This window comes from Struthio camelus, chromosome 11 (genome assembly GCF_040807025.1).
Source record: "Struthio camelus isolate bStrCam1 chromosome 11, bStrCam1.hap1, whole genome shotgun sequence".
NCBI classification, from domain to species: domain Eukaryota; kingdom Metazoa; phylum Chordata; class Aves; order Struthioniformes; family Struthionidae; genus Struthio; species Struthio camelus.
Window position 1 is genome coordinate 29,288,320 of NC_090952.1, and position 19,877 is coordinate 29,308,196.

Below are 19,877 nucleotides of genomic sequence, written 5' to 3' on the forward strand. Positions count from 1 at the left end.
TAATGAAGTTTCTACAGCCTTTAAAAGGAGGAGGACCAGGGTTGAACAGGGAGATCTTAATATTGCCTTCATTTCAGGAAAGAATGCAATCCGGCTTATCCCTTATTAGATATAATAGAAAACACAGCAAATCGCAGCTGTGAGATAAACCACAGTTATCTAACCCTGTGGATCACAGACTTCACTGTTGTCTTAAAAAAGTATGTATTTATAACAGCGCTTCACTATCTGAGACAAAATCTTGAGCTGACAAATGGATTCCCTCTGTGAGGGTGGTTGAACGCTGGAACAGGTTGCCAATAGAGGTTGTGGAGTCTCCATCTTTGGAGATATTCAGAAACTGACTGGACATGGTCCTGGGCAACCTGCCCTAAGTGACCCTGCCTGAGCAAGGGATTTGAACTAGATGATCTCCAAAGGTCCCCGCCAGCCTCAGCTGCCCTATGATTCTATGATTTCCATGTGCAAGCCAATATAAGCCTATATGCTTCTGCAGGAAGCAGATTGCCTCCAGGGACCCAGTGTTGCAGCCATTCCCTGTGAATAACCTTCTTGGTTGTCTAAGTGCTTGAATATATGAAGGCTGTAGGCTCTGACTCTATGGCAGGCTAAAGTCTTCCAATGATTAGGACTAAGAATAGAGCCGATTTTAGACTGAAATTGTCTTAACCAGCTTCCACCAGCATCTGGGAGAATGAGAAAAGGGTCATTGCATTGATTGTGTGTGGAGCATTGCATGAAAACATCACTTGTGTGGGAGTTAAGCAATATTTGTATAAATGCTTGCAGTTAGCAGTAATAGAAGCCAGGTGTTACTCTTAACATTACCTTTGTGTTAACAGTCAGTGGGGGTCTCATCTCACAGCACGCTTTGGGTTGTATCCATAAGTGTCGCAGAAGCTGCTAGTATAATTCATGTGAGCAGAGGCTAACAGATACACATATGTTCCTGATCATATTCAGTTTGCAGCAAATTTACCACAAGAATAAGAAAAGGATTGTCCATAAACTGAATGAACTCCACCACTTCTACTCCTCATCGTTGTTTGGCATGAGATTATGAAGGACCATCTCTTGCTTTGTGTTTATGCAGAATGCAGCACTGTGGCATTATAATAATACAATTAGTAACAAACTGATTAATAATAAATATGGTGTCAAAACTAGGTGAAATCATCTGAGAATTTGTTTAGCCAGCATAGGCACAAAAGAGCAAGTCTAGTGTCCAGTAGAAGGCAACAGTGAATATGCAGTTCAATGTGCTTGACCTTAACCAACAAATCCATTAGCTTTGACATAAATGTAACCTGGATGCGTATGAGTAGAACTAATACAGAGGTGTGTAGAAAAACAGTGTCACAGATTAGTGCAAGAGAAGTGCCCTGCCAGCATCTGTGCTTCCTTGGTTTCTGGTGCAATCTGTTCTGTTACCATAGGGGTAACTAATACGACATGCCTTATCTATACATGGCTATCATAAGGACATCTCACCCCTATTTGTAACAAGTTCAGGGATCAGAGGTAATGCAGAGTGCCACAGAATGTCAGGATGCACCATCTGGCCTTGGAAACAGGGAAACAAAAGAACTTATAAATAGGCAGGGACCTCAGTGTTCCCTGGGACCACATAGCAAGAACATAGACAAACTCAAACATATACAGAGAGAAGTGTCTGCCCGCCTCCCTTTGCATGTGCTTCAGTCAAGATGTTTGTTCAAGACGAAAGTCAGTTGAACAATAAAACCCATATGTCAGCTGCTGAAGGGAAGTCTGGAGCCAAACATGCCAAAAAAATAGACTGAAACGAGACCAGTTCATCCTTCAGATGATAAGATTACTCACTCAAATATGCACACCACAACATCCTTGTTAGGGGACCAAACTGATATTAGTAACAGTACAGTACTTGGTACTTTGAACTTTTCAGATAGGAGTTGTAAAGCACTTTATAAACATTGAGAAAGCCTAAAAATATCTCTCTGTGAGATGGGGGGGACCGTACAGAGATTGCTTTGCACACTTAAGGCATGAAAGACACACCGTTCTATTACAACACAAAATAGAAGGCTATATCCACCTGAAAATGGGGCTTTTGATGAATTTTAATGGCATTAGACACAGATAGACTCCAAGGCCTCCATGTTTTCACACTTGCAAAAGAGGGTTCCTGTGGTCTTTTATAATTACATTTTAGTACTAAATATAATATAAAAAATGGGTTCAGCAATCCCCACTTCAATAAATATGTCATTATTTATTCAAAGTGGAATAGTGCCAGCAAGCTAAATGGAGAAATCCTCCCAGATGAAGGACAAATCACTAGCCCCATATCTAGGAAACCTACCCTAAGCTTGGGAAACACAGGTATCTAACTTGAATCCAGTAGTAGGCTAAAGTAGGGTCTCCAGAGAGACCATTGGACTGACCATTGAGTCTGAATTCCTCTTTATACTGGCCAAGACATCCTACCCTTTTATAAACATCTTGAGTAATACATTAAAACTAGCCAGGTTTTGTGCCCACTGCTCCATCAGGAGACTGCTGCAGTGTGTCATTCCTTCGAGGGTTGGAAACATTTTTATAGTTCCTAGCCTAAGAGGATTCATCACCAGTCCAGATGCATCCATCAGCTCTGTCCTTTAGCCTTCAACTGTCCCAATAGCTTGTGTCTTCTTCCCTCCCTTCCGTATGGATATCACATTTGCTGGTTTCCATTCTGGTGGCAGCAGCCTGGTGGGGTAGGTCTCAGAAATCTTTTCTGCCTTAGGAATGGGAAGCATGTCTGGGCTGCCATGTGGCTGCCTACAGGAGGGACGGTTGGGTCTGATTGCCATTCCTGCCCAAAGCACTTCACCCTAGTGAAGGTCTGTTTAGCAGGTAGCCTGCCCTATAAAAAGCTACAAGGCTGGAAATTAGTCTATCCTCTTTTGCAGCTGACTCCTTTATGAAAGGGTATCTGACGGTGGAAGTACAGCCACATCATGGCAAGGATATTATTAGGAAGAGAGAAGGGCCTGAGAATCAGGTTTTGAGGGTTGAGCTGAATGCCATGGCCAGCAGGAGCTGTATCTGGACATCGAGCTACTCCATGGCCAACTCCAGATCTTCACACAAACGCGAATGTGCACTGAAAACCTCATGAGAGCTGAAAGATCTGCCACAAATTCTTGATATTTTCCTGCTATTACTATGGCTGGAAATGCTGCAAGAGCAACTTTTATTAGCAGTTTCTTTGTTCAGGGCTACATTTATTCTGTGTTCAGGGCTTTATTCATCCCTCAAATAATGGAGAGGGAAGGAAAGTGTTGTGGACCAAGTTTGACAAGCCATGACTTGAAACGAAGTCTATGTACTGGGAGGTTTTACATCTGAGTACTTGAAAATCTTTACTGAATTTTTATCAGATTCATTACTTTTGGCTGGACAAATGTTGGCCTCTCATCTGTGTGTATGGGAAAAGTGCTTGCTAGCAGGGCTTTTTTAACATGTAACCCAAATTAATTAGATTGAACTCCTGACCAATCACTTAAGTATTTTAGTCTGAGATGCTGCAGCTTTCCACAGGAGTTGGAGCTTGTAGGCTTTATTTCTGTTTTCTTCTACAGACAGAATTTCCTAGCTGGGCTTCCTTCTTCAAGATGACCTGCTGCCACATGCACTGTTTGCCAGGAAGAGAGGAAGGTTTGTGGTCTACCCAGGGGCCACAGAGTGCAGAGGCAGCCCCATCCATGCGACTTTTGAATATCTCCATGGCTGGAGAGGCCACAACCTCTCTGGGAAACCTGTGCCAGTGCTCTGTCACCCTCACAGTCAAGAAGTTTTCGTTTCCTTCTTGCGTTTCGGTTTGTGCCTGTTACCTCTCATCCTATCACTGGGCACCACGGAGAAGAGTCTGGCCCCATCCTCTTGACACCCTCCCTTCAGATATTTGTACACCATGATGAGATCACCTTCTCAGTCTTCTCTTCTCCAGGCTGAACAGGCCCAGCTCTCTCAGCCTTTCTTCAGAGGAGAGATGCTCCAGTCCCCTCATCGTCTTTGTAGCCCTCCGCTGGACTCTGTCCAGTAGTGCCACGTCTCTCTTGGACTGGGGAGCCCAGAAGTGGACACAGCGCTCCAGGTGAGGCCTCCCCAGGGCTGAGGAGAGGGGCAGGATCACCTCCCTCCACCTGCTGGCAACACTCTGCCTAATGCACCCCAGGATCCCATTGGCCCTCCTGGCCACAAGGGCACATTGCTGGCCTCTGCTTAACTTGTTGTCCACCAGGGCACCCAGGTCCTTCTCGGCAGAGCTGCTTTCCAGCAGGTCAACCCCCAGCCTGTACTGGTGCATGGGGTTTTTCCTCCCCAGGTGCAGGTCCCTGCACTTGCCTTTGTTGAACTTCAGGAGGTTCCTCTCTGCGCATGTTTCCAGTCTGTCAAGGTCCTCTGAAAGGCAGCACAGCCCTCTGGGGCATCAGCCACTCCTCCCCGTTTTGTATCATCAGCAAACTTTTCATCTTTTTTGTCTGTAGGCACCTCAAAGAGATGTTAATGTCCCACAAGAGATCCTGATGCCAAGTTTGTCTATTAAAACCATCTCCAGTCAACAATCAGGTTTGCCACATGCCTATTGTCTCTCACTCTCAGGCAGTTGTGGCATTTCAAAGATTTGAGCTGGTTTTATTCCATGCCTTTTGCTCCTGCTACTGCTGTCCCCAAGTTCAGGAAGGGCCCTAAACGATGAAGGGAAGATGAAGGGGTGGGGACTATATCTTTTTTTTTATCTCATTTGGCAGTTAACCCTCTGCAAAACATATCAAGCCAAAGAAGGAGGAGAAGGGGCTGGTGGTGACATGTGAGATGCGGTGCCTTCAGATGTTGCAGCTTCCCTGCTACATTTCTTTTTCTTTTACATTTATATAGCAATCTTGAGTGAGTGAGTGAGTATGGTTCTGGATGAAAAGTAAGCAGCAAGGTCTGTTACACTCCCAGCCTTGGCACTGACCATCAGAGGTTTCTGGCTTCCTTCCTACTCTGCCTGTATTTTCATAGTCTCTTTAAACTGGCATAAGCTGACGTTGCTGCCAGAAAAGTTGTCCTGGCACAAGGGTTAGCATGGTGAATCCAGCGGGGGAATCTTATCCCAAATAAACTTAACCCAACAAAGTATTTTTAACCTGAGATCAGTTCTTGTCCTGTAAGTGTCTGTGTGTGAGCCAGCTCACAGTGGCTGTCAAACCAGCGCATCTCTCTGCCTTGCCATGATAGAGTCTAAACTCCTTGGCACAAGGACTGTGCTTCAATAACTGCATACAGCCCCTAACACAATGAAGCACTGATCTGAGCAGGGTCCTTGGACCCTATATAATATCACTGATCCTTCGGTGGCAAGGTGCACCTTGCTAATAACAACAGTAATGGTAAAGCAAGGAGCACAGGGTCTTAAGTGCTTTGTAACACTTACACACTTGGGACTGTATGGAGCTGGCAATGCAGTGGAGAGACCTGGGACCATTGCTGGGGAGGAGAAGGAAGGGAAAGTGCAGATCTGTTGTGAGAGGTTTGGAGACCTCTGTTATAAATAGTGGCCCCTGATGAGTGTTTGGCTGCTCTTGGGTTGACAGTGGGGGAGAGCCAAAAACGTTCTCAGTCGAAGACTGGCACAGGAGCTCTTCATGGGGGAGTTTTGAGGGAAGCAGCTCAGAGATACCACTGGAAAGCTCTTCTAGTCCAGTATGGTCCTGTAGGCTGCACCTCATCATAATATAGAAAAGCCACATGCCTCTTAAGATTTTGCTAAGAAAGAGCTGGTTTATATGGGCAGCGTCCTGCTGCTGATCTTACTTCTGTTGTTTTGGTTATCTAGGTCCCCGTAGGATTTCCTTTTAGCTGTACATTGGGGGGAGGCGGGGGGCGCGTCAGCTTCACAACTGGCACGAGCTGGTGTTACTCTGGCTGCACTGAAGTTGTTCTGCTGTACAGCAACTGAGGACTCACTGCCTCCCTGGGAAATGACTTGATGACCTATGTAATGTAAGCTGGTGGTCTCAGATAGTTTCTCCCAACCAATGGTGCTCTCTGACCCTTTTTCCACCACCCTCAACAAAGAGATCAAGGGCTTTACCACACGTGAAAACCCTCCCATGTTGTTCTGTTCCCACATGCCATGTCACAGATGAGGTAGATATCACAGGAGAGCATGTGCTGGGAAAGACTCGCTGTTGTCGCGGCCTCTGCTGAATTTGTCCTGGCAAAGAAGAGAAGGGCTCTGCTAACACTTTCACAGCCCTTGAGCAGCACAGGACATCTCACTGCTGCAGCTCCCAAGCATGCCACTTCCTCTGGGCGTGCAGGCAGGAAGCAGTGGTCTACAGCTAGGAGCAATTTTGGGTGAAGACTTAGCTCTCATGTGTTGTCTGTGTGGCTGCTCTCAGCGGGGCTACTTCCACTCCAAATGTGTTATTGCAATGAATAAATGAGAGACGGGTGGGGTTGCAGGGGCTGTATGGACAATAAAAGGAAATGCTTCTGCTCTACATATGCTCTCGCGAGGGGGGGTGTCTGTGTGTTGGAGAAGAGGGGGTGTTGTGCCAGGGAGAATACGGAGGGAGGTGTCTCCATGAAAACCAGAGGAGAAGGAAGTATTTGAGAGAGAGTGGGTGGGCGGGTGGTGGCAAGGGAGGGGGAAGAGGAAGAAAGAGGCTGTGTATGGCTGTGAAAGAGAGAGTCTGCATGAAAGGGAGCCGGCGCGGAGGGTGTGTGAGCATCGCCGCAGACAGGATGTGAGGCAGAATGTCTGTGTGTGGCACATGCAGCGCCTGCACCACGCTGCCCAACAGGCTACCCCATCCTGGATGCTCTCACTGCCCCTTGTGAGCCTGTGGGTGACACCAGTGTTTTACCCAGTTAACACTCTATGTGAAACCAGGGTCCTCTTCCAAAGCAGAAAAGTTGTGGTATGATAGCCTGGGGAGTACGCCAAGGTTCAGCAAAAGCCATCTATCCCTTCAAATAAATAAACACTGCATCTTTTCATAACCCCCTTAAGGGAACAGGGAGACTTCAGAGCCACCCCAGTGCCTGGTGGTTCAAGGAGCATTAGAGAAAAGCCCCACCTGAAAGGCTGTCCTGATTTTTGAGTCAACAAGCCATCTTCTTCTAATGATAAGGTATATTTACCAAATGTATTCACATATTGCAGGTCTACCATGGGAAAATAAAAGGAAAACACAGGAAAAGCAAAAGCCTCTTCCTTCATTGCAGTAGCATTCCAACGACCCGCTTCCACATGACTTTGACCCTTTGCAGTTCAAGGCTTTGTTTCCTCTGGTTTCAAAGCAGGCATCTTGCGTCGGAGACTGGCTGGTCTGCGTGGCTTGGACCAGGCTGTAGCTGACCCTCAACACCCCAAGGTACTAAAATCTGACATTTAAAATTGGACCCATCTCTAAGTCAATTTTCTGATGCACTGTTGGCATGTGCCAAGTAGGTTGACAAATAAAATGAACCCAAATGAGCCAAAAAGGAGAAAAACATCAATATTGCTGAGAAATATTCTGCAGAGAGAGAAAACATAGAAATAGTGACCAAGTAGGAGACTGTATCCAAAAATCCAGAGGATCATGGTAATTTGATACTTGCACTGACTTCATGAATTTGGAGTCCTTCCGAAAAATCAGACCACAGCAACACACATTTTGTCTTAGCCCCTGCATGTGATCTCCATGCCCACCTGTTATGGTTCTGGCTTGCAAAAAGGTTTCCGTTTGTTCTCTTCGTGAATTCCAGTTGTCCTGGATCAGACTCAAATAGGAGGGAAAATGTTAAAAAAGCACGAAGGGAATCTTCAAAGATCTTGAACATTTTGCCTAGCTGGTGATTTCATGGCAGGAATGACCTCAGAGGTGTGTTTGACTTGGTTCAAATTCACAGAACTGCCTCTTGCCAAAGATATTTTAAGTGGTCCAAAAACATCTGTAAACACACTCATCCAAAAGCACATGCTGCATACAATTGCAAAAACATATCTCATGTAAACTGACGTGCTCCTGATACAAGATGTGGGCTCAGCGCTCATAGTCAACCTATCAGAGCTATTTAGCACACAGCTCAGGTGCCCTGATGAACAACTTGAATGCGAACAAGCTCAGAGCATACAAGCTCATCAGCTTATAACCCATGCTGTACAGAACAGCTGTCTTCTGTGCTGTTCATGGCACTGGATCCCAGATGGGACCCTATTCCCAGTTTCTCTTATTTTTAGTAAAATCACTCCTAGGGTAAGCCATAAGATCTTCACTGCGCTCCTTACAAGTAAACCACTTCTATCAAGTAGAAAGGTATTCCTGGGGGTCCATCAAGGCTTTAATGATAATTCTCTCCCTTTGCCCCACTTATTCCCCTTTTCCTACCGGATAAGTGGTGCAGGTTCCATAGACTCCAGGAGAACTGCAAATGCCAGGGATGCTGCTGTATCAGGAGCAATTCCATGCTGGCCATGGAAGAGAAATCTGACTTTGCATCCCTTTCTATGACGAAAAGATTAAGAACAAGAATTCCTAAACAATGCACATATTTCATTACCAATGTTCCACTTTTATAAGCTACAAAACTGATATAAATCACTCCATCAATCACACTGCAGCTGATCCTAGTTTGTACCTAAATAAGAAGAGACTCAGGATCTGGATTCTGTTTTCTGTTACTCTGGATCTGTATGGGTTTAACTCCAGCTAAATCTCCAGTTACTCCAAATTCATACTTCTCTTGCCTAGAGCAGAGCTTGGCCCTGCATAGCTCATGGACTTTCAGCCTGGACCCTGGCTATTTACTAGGGCATGCAACATGTGTATTTATGCAATGTAACAGAATAATGTGTGTTGCCACCTAATAATCCCAGCACACCAATTAAATGATGTTTATGGATCCACTGCATCACCAGATTAACCTGAGCTGAAACCAACAGCATTCACACTAAACTATGAAGCTTTGTTCATGCTCACAGGCCTTGCCTAGCTCATCTACTGCCTCCTGTCCTCATATAGTATAGGAAAGACAAAAATACATGCTAGAAGCTGCATTTTTGTACTTGAAACAGGTATTTAACTGAACAGAAGGCAAACTAAACTTGAAATGAAAACCAGTCTCCTTCAGACAAAAAGATGCTCCAACAGCCAGTCTTATTATTAAATATTCATGCTGCAGTACACGAGTCCATGCCGCTGAGTCTGTTCACTGTTCTGTACCTATTGTACTAAGCATGGCAGACACAGGCACTAGTAGCAGTTATGTTTACATATTTCTAAGGTCACATTTACACGCTTCTAAGCACAAACTTGAACCCAAATGCTTGCTTTGTGCATCCCCAAATCATGAGAAATGTGGATATCCAGACCTGTATTCCCCACCTGACCTCTGTGTTTATGTGTTTGTAGCTCTGCGAGATTGAAATGGCCCCACATTTAGAAGCAGACAATCCTATAGAGGCCAGAACTGCCATCTAGCACTAATGGGAGAACTGGGACAAATGGTGACACTCAGAAAATGCAGTATTCAACGGAAGCTAAATCTCTGGATGAACACTAGGAGTTTCTTGACTTTATAGATTCAATGTAAAATATTGACAAAATATCATAGAATCATAGAACAATTTAGGTTGTTAGGGACCTCAGGAGGTCTCCTAGTCCAGCCCACCCCTCAAAGTAGGTCCAGCTAGATCAGGTTGCTGAGGGCCTTTTTCAGTCGAGCTTTGACTGTCTCCAAGAATGAAGACTCCACAGCCCCTCCGGGCAACTTGATGCTGTGTTTGGCCACCCTTACGGTGCAAAAATTTTTCTTAAAACTAATCGGAGTTTCCCATGTTGCAGCTTGAATCTGTTGCCTGACATCCTACCACTCTGCACCTCTAAGAACTCTCTGACTGTCTTCTCTTTACCATCCTTAGATATCATAATATTTAGGTAGTTCTGCCCTCCAGGTGACAAAATATGGAACGGAAATTGCAGCCATGTGAAAAGAGCAAAGAAAGGAGCTGGAAGGAAAGCAATCAGGGCCTCAGAAGAATCTGATCCTAGAAGCTGACAAAGAGTGGAAGGGAAAGGATGGAAATCCATGCTTTTTTTCCTGTATATTATGCTTCTTACAGCCATGAGTATTTGATGCTGGTTGCTCAAAACTGCTCCCAGCAATGACTGCAAAGAAGGCACAGGTTGATCCCACAGGGAGGCCTCAGTGCTGTGCCTGTCTAACATTCTTGGTGCTCAATATATGCAGTAAATCATTTTCACAAGCTGCTGTGCATTCCTTTCCATTCACACACAGGATGCACCCATTGCCTGTTTCTTTCTAATGGCTAAATCTTGTGTATGCGGCCGAGGCTGGAAACTGGCAAGAAGAATAGCCCTGTGAGCGTGGGCAGGGTGCTACCATGGCAAAAGCTCGTACTCCCAAAAGCACATATTTTCCCATAAATGGCCAGTCTCTAAGACACACTATGAATGGATAAGGGCATGGGGAGGAGCTCTAATGTCCATTTATGATGAGGGATCAGCTTTGTGACATGTTTGGGCAGCAAGATAATATTTTAGGTAGCTTCTCAGCCACTGTAACGTGCATAGATGGTGTTTAGGGGCACTGCAACTAGCGCTCAGGACTTAGGACCTTGAAGGACAAGGGGGAACCAAGCCATAGTGGTCACTGCTGCAAGCATTTTTCTCCCCATGGGTCAGTCCTGCTCATTGAGCCAATGTGCACTGAAGCAGAAACATGAATTTGGTTTTCACCACCTTCTTTGGGAACAGTAATCCATTGCCACATCTTGTTGTTTTCTCCCCAGGCTGGGGTATATAGAGCAACCAGGGCTGCTTTGGTCTCTGCCCAGGTGGTGGGCTGAGGAGGCTCCAGGTGGTTTCCATTTCTGGTCTATGGCCAGGCTGATTGCACACATTTGCCCTGTGGTCAATGAAATGCAGTTTACCCCACCTTCACTGAGGGATGAGCTACATGGTGCTCACCCCACAGGGACTGGGGCACATGGCAGGGGCAGGCACTAGGGAGTAATTCATGTGCTGCACCTTCAGACTCTCTTTTACTGCGTGTAAGTTATGTAGCGATGCCCTGAATGTCTGAACTAAGCAGTGCACTCCTGCTGATTGCAGTCTCGTTTGCGTGTTGACAAGGTTCTCTAGTTCTATCATCTGAATTAACTAAACCACGTTTAAGCAGATTATAACATACAGGTATACTTTAACAACCATAGCAATTCCTTTCTAAACCACTTTAGAAAATGCATAGCTTTAATTACCTGTTTAAACTATTTTTCAAAATCTTGGGTGCATAGTGAGAGTTGTAAAGGCTCCCTTAGCCCTCTAACATTCAGCATGTGTTCTCCAAGAGTAATGTGTATTCCAGTGTGTTATTATGGCACCTGTCAGCCACTATCAAGCTAAGGTTGCAGAACAATATCTGCTGTCATCCTGAGGCTGCTTAGGATGCTTCCATTGATTTTCGACCACACATTTCCCCTTTTTGGTCTCTCACCAGTAGTGATTGTTTTGTTTGGAAGTTGGGAACAAAACCCAGTAGGTATTTTCAATTTCAGGGAAAGTAAAAAGAAACACCCACCCCCCCTCCCCCACAGTGTGCAGTCTTCTTCTTTAAAAATGTGCAGGCTGTACTGCTTTTCAACAAGCCTTCAGCAAGAAGAGATGAAAGGCAGCTCTCAGGACCAGGTCTGGAAACAGGATTTAATCCAAGGCCACTAAATCTCTGGCTGCAATGTATGTTACAGTATGCTGAGATAGGAGAAGGGTGGAATCTGAAATGAAATTGTTACCAGTGAGTGGAAATCACCTGAATTTGCTGTGGGGCATCTCTTAAAGTTTTGCAATGGACCTTAACAAAGCTTTCTCTCCCCAGGCTTGTGGGCTAACTCACCACCACTTTAGGGCCTCTGCTGGTATCGTTTGCAAACCAGAATCCTCAGAAGACTTGTCCTTAAGTCAGGAATCAAAATGACAGGTCTCCCAACATCCAGGGAACTGCTGCGTTTCAGCTGTACTCAACAAGAAAAGGAATAGTGTGAGAAACGACAGTGCTGGTGATGTGCTCATTTCGGTTGGGAATCAGACTGTGAGTTTTCATCTTTTATTCCATCTGAGATAATACAGTCACAATGTAAATGGACATATTCTATCCCTTTCAAACTAGCTGTGTGACAACCAGTTCCTAGATAGACAATAACAAGAGCAGGCATGTGCAGAGAGCCTTCCTTGTGCCATCACCATTAAAGATCTGAAGACTGGTTCTCTGGTTCTTCCTGTCCTGCATCCCTTCCACATCTGTGCAAAGCTGTTCAGAAAACATGGCATTCCTAATCTGGTGGCATTCTCCTCTGAGGCTGCAGGACTGTAAATATGAAATAGAAACATGGCAAAGCCCAGTTAATCACTTTGCTTGAAATTATGACCCCAATCTCGTTCAATTTGTTCATGTGATTAATGTTTCATTGAGACAGAGGAACAGGGAGCAACTGGGGAGTTATCCCACTGATCTGAGTGGGTCATGGATATTTGCATGGGTATTTCCAGCTATATTTAGGGCTAAATGAAGGCTTAACACCAAACTGAAACTGGCTAGTTCAAGGCACGGAAAGGATGGAAATGCAAAGGATGAGATTCCAAAAGCAACAACACCATGGCCAAATAGCATATCTGAGGTGTTTTCTAATCCTGTCTACCTGATTAGTGGTGTGGCAAGGCACACTGCATGTTTATCTTGCAAATATGAGCACAACTCCAAGTTAAAGGTGTCTTTAAAAGATCTTGAAGTTCTCTGATTGTCTGGGTTAGTGCTGGGAAGGGTGAAGGTATCAGTGGGAGGACACTGCATGTGTTGTTGTGGATACATTTCTCCCCAATCTAGCAGCAAGACTATGTGACATCCCACCCTAACAAATACCGGCCAAGCAGTGAAGGGAGCTGTTGCTAATTGAGCCTTGATTCTTTTTTGCTCTTACCAACCTGTTTGCAAAAAAACTTTTCACAGAGCAGCAAGTCTATTGTTTATCTTGACTTTAGTAAGGCTTTTGACAGAGTCTCCCATAACATCCTCTTAGGCAAGCTGATGAAGCATGGACTAGATAAGTGAACAGCGAGGTGGACAGAAAACTGGCTGAACTGTCAGGCTCAGAGAGTTTTGATCAGTGGCACAAAGTCCATCTGGAGGCCAATGACTAGCGGTGGTACCCAGGGCTCTATTTGGGGGCCAATAGTGTTTAACAGCTTCATTAGTGACCTGGTGATTGGACCGAATGCACCCTCAGCAAGTTTGCAGGCAATACAAAACTGGGAGGAGTGGCTGATACACCAGACAGTTGTGCTGCCATTCAGAGGGACCTCAACAGGCTGGAGAAATGGGCCTTCAGGAACCTTATGAAGTTCAACAAAGGGCTGATGTGCTGCCACTGGGGAGGAACGACACCTTGCACCAGTACGGCTGGGGGCTGACCAGCTGGAAAGCTGCTTTGCAAAGAAGGACTTGGGAGTCCCGGTGGATAACAAGTTAAACATGAAACAGCAGTATACCCTTATGGCAAAAAAGGCCAAAGGTATCATGGGCTGCATTAGCAATAGTGTTGCCAACAGGTCGAGGGAGGTGGTCCTTCCCCTCAGTGTGGTGAGCTCACATCTGGAGTGCTGTGTCCAATTCTGGGCTCCCCAGTACAAGACATGGACACACTGACGCAAGTCCAGTGAAGGACCACAAAGATGATCAAGGGACTAGAGCATCTCTCATACGAGGAGAGGCTGAGAGAGCGAGGACTGTTTAGCCTGGAGAAGAGAAAGCTCAGGGAGATCTTAGCAATGTTTATGAATATCTGATGGGAGGATGTAAGAAGATGTAACCAGACTCTTCTCAGTGATGCCCAGTGACAGGACAAGAAGCAATGGGCATTAATAAAACACTTTTTCAGTGACGGTGTTGAACACTGAAACAGGTTGCCCAGAGAGGCTGTGGAGTCTCCATCCTTAGAGATATTCAAAACCTGAATGGACATGGTCCTGGGCAACCTGCTCTAGGTGACCTTGCCTGAGCAGGGGGTTTGGACTAGATGATCTCCAGAGGTCCCTGCCAACCTCAACCGCTCTGTGATCCTGTGACAGGACTACACTATATTTTGAAACAACTCCATAACCAGCAAAGGGAACAACTGTATTGGAGTAAAGTGGAACCCCTTGGCTGATTATTTTTTAATGTAGATGGGGCCAGAGATGTGGACTTGGGTCAATCTGAGATGCCTCCCATGTGATACTGCACAGCTGTATCTTCCTGCAGAGCACAATGATTTGGAATAACCATTGCTAGGCAATTTATCTTGAATGTCCTTTTGAGAAAAAAGTCTCCATTTTTTTTTTTTTTCCTTTGGAAGGGCTCTTTAAAAACTTGCTTTGAGGGCTACAGTTGATTTTGGTCTTTTTGCAGATGGGCTTCCCTGACGGAAAAGGCTGTTTCAGTGGAGCTCTGACATTCAGTGCCCCTTTGAAAGACATCAGGGACCTAGAGACCATTGATGCTGTCAGGTTTCCAAAACTGAATTCTTCCCTATAATATCCAGGCTTGAGGCCAATTTGGCTAACTTGGAGCAGTCGTATCTTTAAAAAATGCTCTATGTGTATTCACATTTCAAAAAAGGAAAAAAAAAAACATTGTAGAGTGATGGAGACAGGCAGATGATGGAGTGGAGGAACAAAGTCACAAACAAAGACAACCCAAGCAGAGATGTCCTTCCCAAATTCCATGGCACTAATTCTGCTCCATAGAGAGTGTATCAGCATTTATCTTCTAGCTTGATACATCGATTTCCTTTTCCCATATCTGATCCTCTGCAGAGCTGCTAAGATACTATAAAACAAACTACTCTGAGAAAAGGCAGCCTATTTCTGAGCCCTTTTTTATAAAGATTAACTGCTCTTCAGAAATTGGTGCACCTTGCTGATCTGTAAAAGACAGATATCCCAGTACCCCATCCCCATGCAATGAAGGTAAAGGTAAAGAAATATGACTGAACTCCATTAAACCACCACAGGGAGTATAATAAGTTGAGAAGCTCTAATACTTTTGTTAATTACTATAAAGAGCGTTACTCAACTCAGAAGTCACAGGAACTTGCAACTATAAGGAAAGCCTTTTCTGCTGTCTAGGTTAGGAAAGAAGTACTAGAATTTGGGAAAGAAATGCTCAAGAGACTGTATCTGGAGAGCTCCTCTGGAAAAGGCTGTGCCATTTTACTTAAGAGTAGTATTGCTGTAACTAGATAGCAGGCAGAACTCTATTAGGATTGTAGATCCATTTCACTAGGCACAGAAAAATATGAGTGAAAACAAAGGGTACAAAGCATCTTAGTGACCAATATTAATCATATCCCTCAGTGTCCATCAGTAAGCACTATATTGTATGCAGCCTTAAATTTGTCTGGCCCATTTGTATTTTTTGGCTTATTGGAAATGCCTCCAAAGGTATTCCCATTAGAATGAAAGCTGATGGGGAGCTGTGTGGGGAGGGATTACATGATTTGTAATATTCCATTAATACATGCTGGGGGGGAAGTAGCTGATTTATTTTTGCTTTTTAAAAACAAATCACATATATATTTCTTTTGGGAATTTCTATTATTTAAAAAGTATTCAAAAGTATCTCTTGGGTATCTTATACTGGAAAATATTTGTAAATGTTGTTTGGAGACAGAGGAGAGGTGTAACTACTGAAAAAATCTCAACTTTTAAAATCTTATATGCATAGAGAAACATAGAGATGAGACTACAGTGTACAGGCATCCCTCATATTTATTTATTTATAGCTTTTTAAATCTCTTGGTTTTGCAAGGCAGTCCTGTGCGTCTGCGATGTGATGCACTTTTTTAACACTTCAGGTTTTTTAATGCTTCAAATATTTGTTTGCAGCACTGAATCTTTAATGTGGAAGAGATCAAAACAGCAGAGATTAGAGTTCATTCCCCCCACCATAACATATTCTCCCCATAACATATTCTGTTCAGCACATCTCCAGAGAGGATTCTATAGCACACAAATTCCTCAAAGTGACGAAACTGTGAAAGCATCCCACCCTCGCTACGTGTTTACCTTGGAATAGTCTCTCAAGTGGCTTTTTTCTCAGCACAAATAAGACTTCCCCACATAGACAAAATTTCCCTGCAGTGCAAATAGAGAGCTTTCTAAAGGAAACTTCCTACAGGACAAATAAAAACTTGGGAAATAAACTTGGCCCCTTTTGCTTTTCATGTTGTCTCAATGACGAATGGTCCCAGATGCTTCAGCCCATGAGACAGCCACCCAGACAGATCCTACTTCAAGCAGCGCCAGTAGTGAAGGCAGGCAAGGAGCTTGGGCTAGTCTCTGAGGGCCTTTACATACCTCTCCACTCTGTTTATGATGACAGAAGCATTCCCATGATAGGAGCTTTAAAATTCTTGGAGCTAGAGCTCAGCAGAGCACCCCCTGGCTTTAGCTGCCCAGTTACCCTTAACCTGCAGTGAGACCTAAGCCCCTGCTCTGTGGGCTCTTTCGGAAAACCCCAGCCTTGTACATTATGGTCATACTAACAGATAAGTTAATGATAAAAGTCTATCAGCACAATTGGCACTAACTGGCTTCCCTGTAGAAAGGTCCTGGAAGAGGTTGAAGAAAAGTCATAAGGAAGGTAAGCAAGCCTTTCCCACAGCGAGATGGCCTCTCCCCTCCTAGGGTCAAGCACTAAAGGTGGACGATACGGGAGAGGCATGCGTATTTGATCCACATTGTGGATGTACAGTGAGTTCCCCTTACGAGGTCATCTGTCTTGTATTTTCTACAATGCAGGAAGAGATGTTTTAAAAAAAAAAAACTTTAAAAAATGATTGAGTTGCAAAGACACAGTAAATAAGTGACAAAGTGTTCCAAGCAGATATTTAATAACAAAGAAGGATAGAATGAAGGAAAAAATACAGACCTTGTCAGGGCACTTGAAAAGGGCTAAAAGATCTGGCAAAACTGGTGATAAATGATGGCATCCCCACAATTATTCATCTCATAGTCATTAGAAAGGATAAAAGCAATCAGCTGGATTTTTTTCCAAAACAAGAATCTGCATTGCTAAATGCCTTTACTCTTCTGCTAATGCTCCCTTTAAGACCCTTTGTGTTTCTTATCCACCAGCTTTACCACAGGGTTACAAACATGACTCGTACATTTGCTTGGCTTAGCGGGGAGGGCCAGTGGGTACCAAGCTCTCCATGAAAGGCACAAAGAGTGGAAAGTTGGACGCCTGCCACAGCAGGTTATTTCTGATCCCATGAAATGTGCTGCAATCATGGCTTTTGTCGATACAAGGGGAGCTGTAGGAATAATTTCAGAGAGGAATGTACTTGTCAGTGCACGCTTTAATTGTTTTCTGTAATAATTTCTGTAGTAATAATTGGTAGAATTATGGAATTAATATATGGAATTCCTCTCTGGCCAAGGACCCAAGGAGTCATTGAACAGTAGCAGCACCTAGTTAATCTGGTGACAGTGACTGTGGCAATCCTTATGTCCATTTCTGTAAAGTCATCAGGACTCCCAGCACAGAGACAAGCCCCGTCCCGGAGACATCCCAGTCACAGAGCCCTGGGCTTCCAGTCTAGATGCCTTCCAGCAAAGTAGGAGCCCCATTCGTAAGGCAGCCAACATCTGACCAGCCCCCAAATAGCTGACCTGGTCCATACTCACAGGCTCTTGAAACACAAGAGCTTTAGGCAGGTGGCTGAGGAGCCGAGCTGAGCTGTGCTGGTGGAAAAACGGTCCACGCCAAGGCCTTCCCGCACTAGGCTCTTGCCCGAGTTCCACCAGATTTGACAAAATTAACATGTTTCCTCCAAATGTGAACTGTTCATCAGCATTCAGGAAAAAAAAAAAGTTCAACTGGAAAATTTCTTACCATTATTTTTATATTTGTATTGAAAAAGATTGTAATCTGAATAAAGGTTGTGGACTCTCCCCCAAACAGTTGCGATCTAATTAGAGCAAAGACGAAGAAAAATGGAGGAAGTTTGAAAATAAGGGGGTAAAAAAGCCAGAAGGAGATGGGAAGAGTGAAAGTCAGGAAAAGGTCATGTCACAGAGGAAATGGCTGCAATTTGATGGTCCCAAATAATTTGATGTGTACTGCTCAGTTGTAACCAGAATCTTTCTCCCTAAGGAGTGGATGACCTGCTGTGCAGAGCCTGTTTTTTTTGGAGCTCTCTTTGGAAACAGGATGTAAGGAAGGATACAGATAGGCATAAGCAAAGTGGGAAGACAATAGGAGAAGCTATAAAACCAGGTGGGCAAGGCTACTGGTGATGGAAGCTGAGGCAAGAAATCTGGAGGTGGGTTGTAGGAAGACAGCACAGCAGGAACCATGTGTGACACTTTGTAAAACTACTTTCATATTCTCCCACTCAGGTGTCATAACCTGCAGGAGTGGCAAGAACAGGAATGTGGCTGTCTCTACCCCATTGGTTCTTGGCTCCTCCATGGAGTTTGCCCAGAATAAGTATCTGTTAGAAGAATTTTGTGGGCAACTCTTTTCCTGTCTTAGTCACTGATTCTGGTTTTGCACAATGCCCACCGTGGAAAGGGAGGTTCTGCACCAATGAGGGCAGTGAGCAAACCTGCTGGGCCCCCTCCCATAGGTTTGCTTTGCTTTGCTTTCTGATTTTCCAGTCTACAATGACTTCTACTTAAGCCCTGCACAGAAATGCTTATTTTTAACAGGCAAATTCTGCCATGCTCCCCCAGCACAAATCCTTTTCCACGTCCTATTTTTTATCAATGCTTTGAGCAAACGGAGATGACTGAGAGTCGAGCAGGCGGAGGGGTGGGTTCATCCCATCCAAGCTGAGCCAGGAGCATGCCATTCCTCCCCACTTCAGCCATGGCATGGATTTTTCCACTTTGCTTTCCCACCTTGAATTTCTCCCGAGGGAGCACAGGCTGGGAAGCGCCTGCCGGACTCTGCCGGACTCTGACACAGAGCGGGTCGTTCCCCGCGGCACCGAGCCCAGGAGGGATGCGCAGGCGAGGACGGGCGCTGATCCCCCCGTTCCACCTCCACCACCTCCGGATGAGCAGGGCCGGGAGCCATGGGCCGCTGGCTCCGCGCCCGCCTGCGCGCCCGCTGCGCGCCTCTACGCCCGGCGAGGCCCGGGGGCGACAACCCGCGCTCCCGCTCGGGGGCTGCGCCAGGGCCGGCTGCGCGGACAGAGCGGGAGCGCCGCTGCGCGCCCTCCGCGCCCGCGCGGCCGCTCCGCCCCGCTGCGCGCCCCCCGCCCCGCTGCGCGCCCCGCCCCGCCCCGCCCCGCCGCGCTGCGCGCCCCTCGCCCGCTGCGCGCCCTACTCGCTGGCGGCCGCCGCCGCGGCCGGAGCCCGGGCGCGCTGCAGCCGCCGCGCCGCGCACCATGCGCCCCGCGCGCCCCGCCGCGCCGCGCCGCGGGCATGACTGCGCGGCAGCGCCCTGACCTGCGCCGCGGGCTCAGCGCGGAGCCAGGCGAGTACCGCGCCGCGGGCGCTGCGCTCCCCCGGAGACGGCTGCTTTTCGGGGGCCGGGGGGCCGCTGCGCGCTCGTCCGCGGGGCAGCTGCGTCTCGGTGCCGGGAGCGGTGTCTGCTCTGCGCTGCCCGCGGAGGCGGCTGCCGCGGCGGGTCCCCTGCGCGCCGCCCCCCGCGCGGCGGGTGCGGGGGCTGCGGAGCCGGACCGGGCGCGGGGCAGGACGAGAGCCGGGAGGAGCCGCTTCCAGCCCGAAAGGAGGCGACGGTGCCTGGTCCCCCGCCCGGGGCAGCCCCAGGGCCCGTTTGGGGGGTGCGGGTGGGTGCGGGTGGGTGCA

The 19,877-nt window shown here is 46.3% G+C and overlaps 1 protein-coding gene across 1 annotated transcript in view; it reads left to right on the forward strand.

The window, feature by feature from the left end:
• The first annotated feature begins 19,442 nt into the window (after positions 1–19,442).
• LOC104145671 (rho GTPase-activating protein 20) overlaps positions 19,443–19,877 on the forward strand; it is a 42,127-nt gene continuing 41,692 nt past the window's right edge. The window contains exon 1 of the mRNA XM_068956967.1: positions 19,443–19,542. The gene's annotated coding sequence lies outside the window, so the exon portion shown is untranslated. The remainder of the gene's footprint in view (positions 19,543–19,877) is intronic.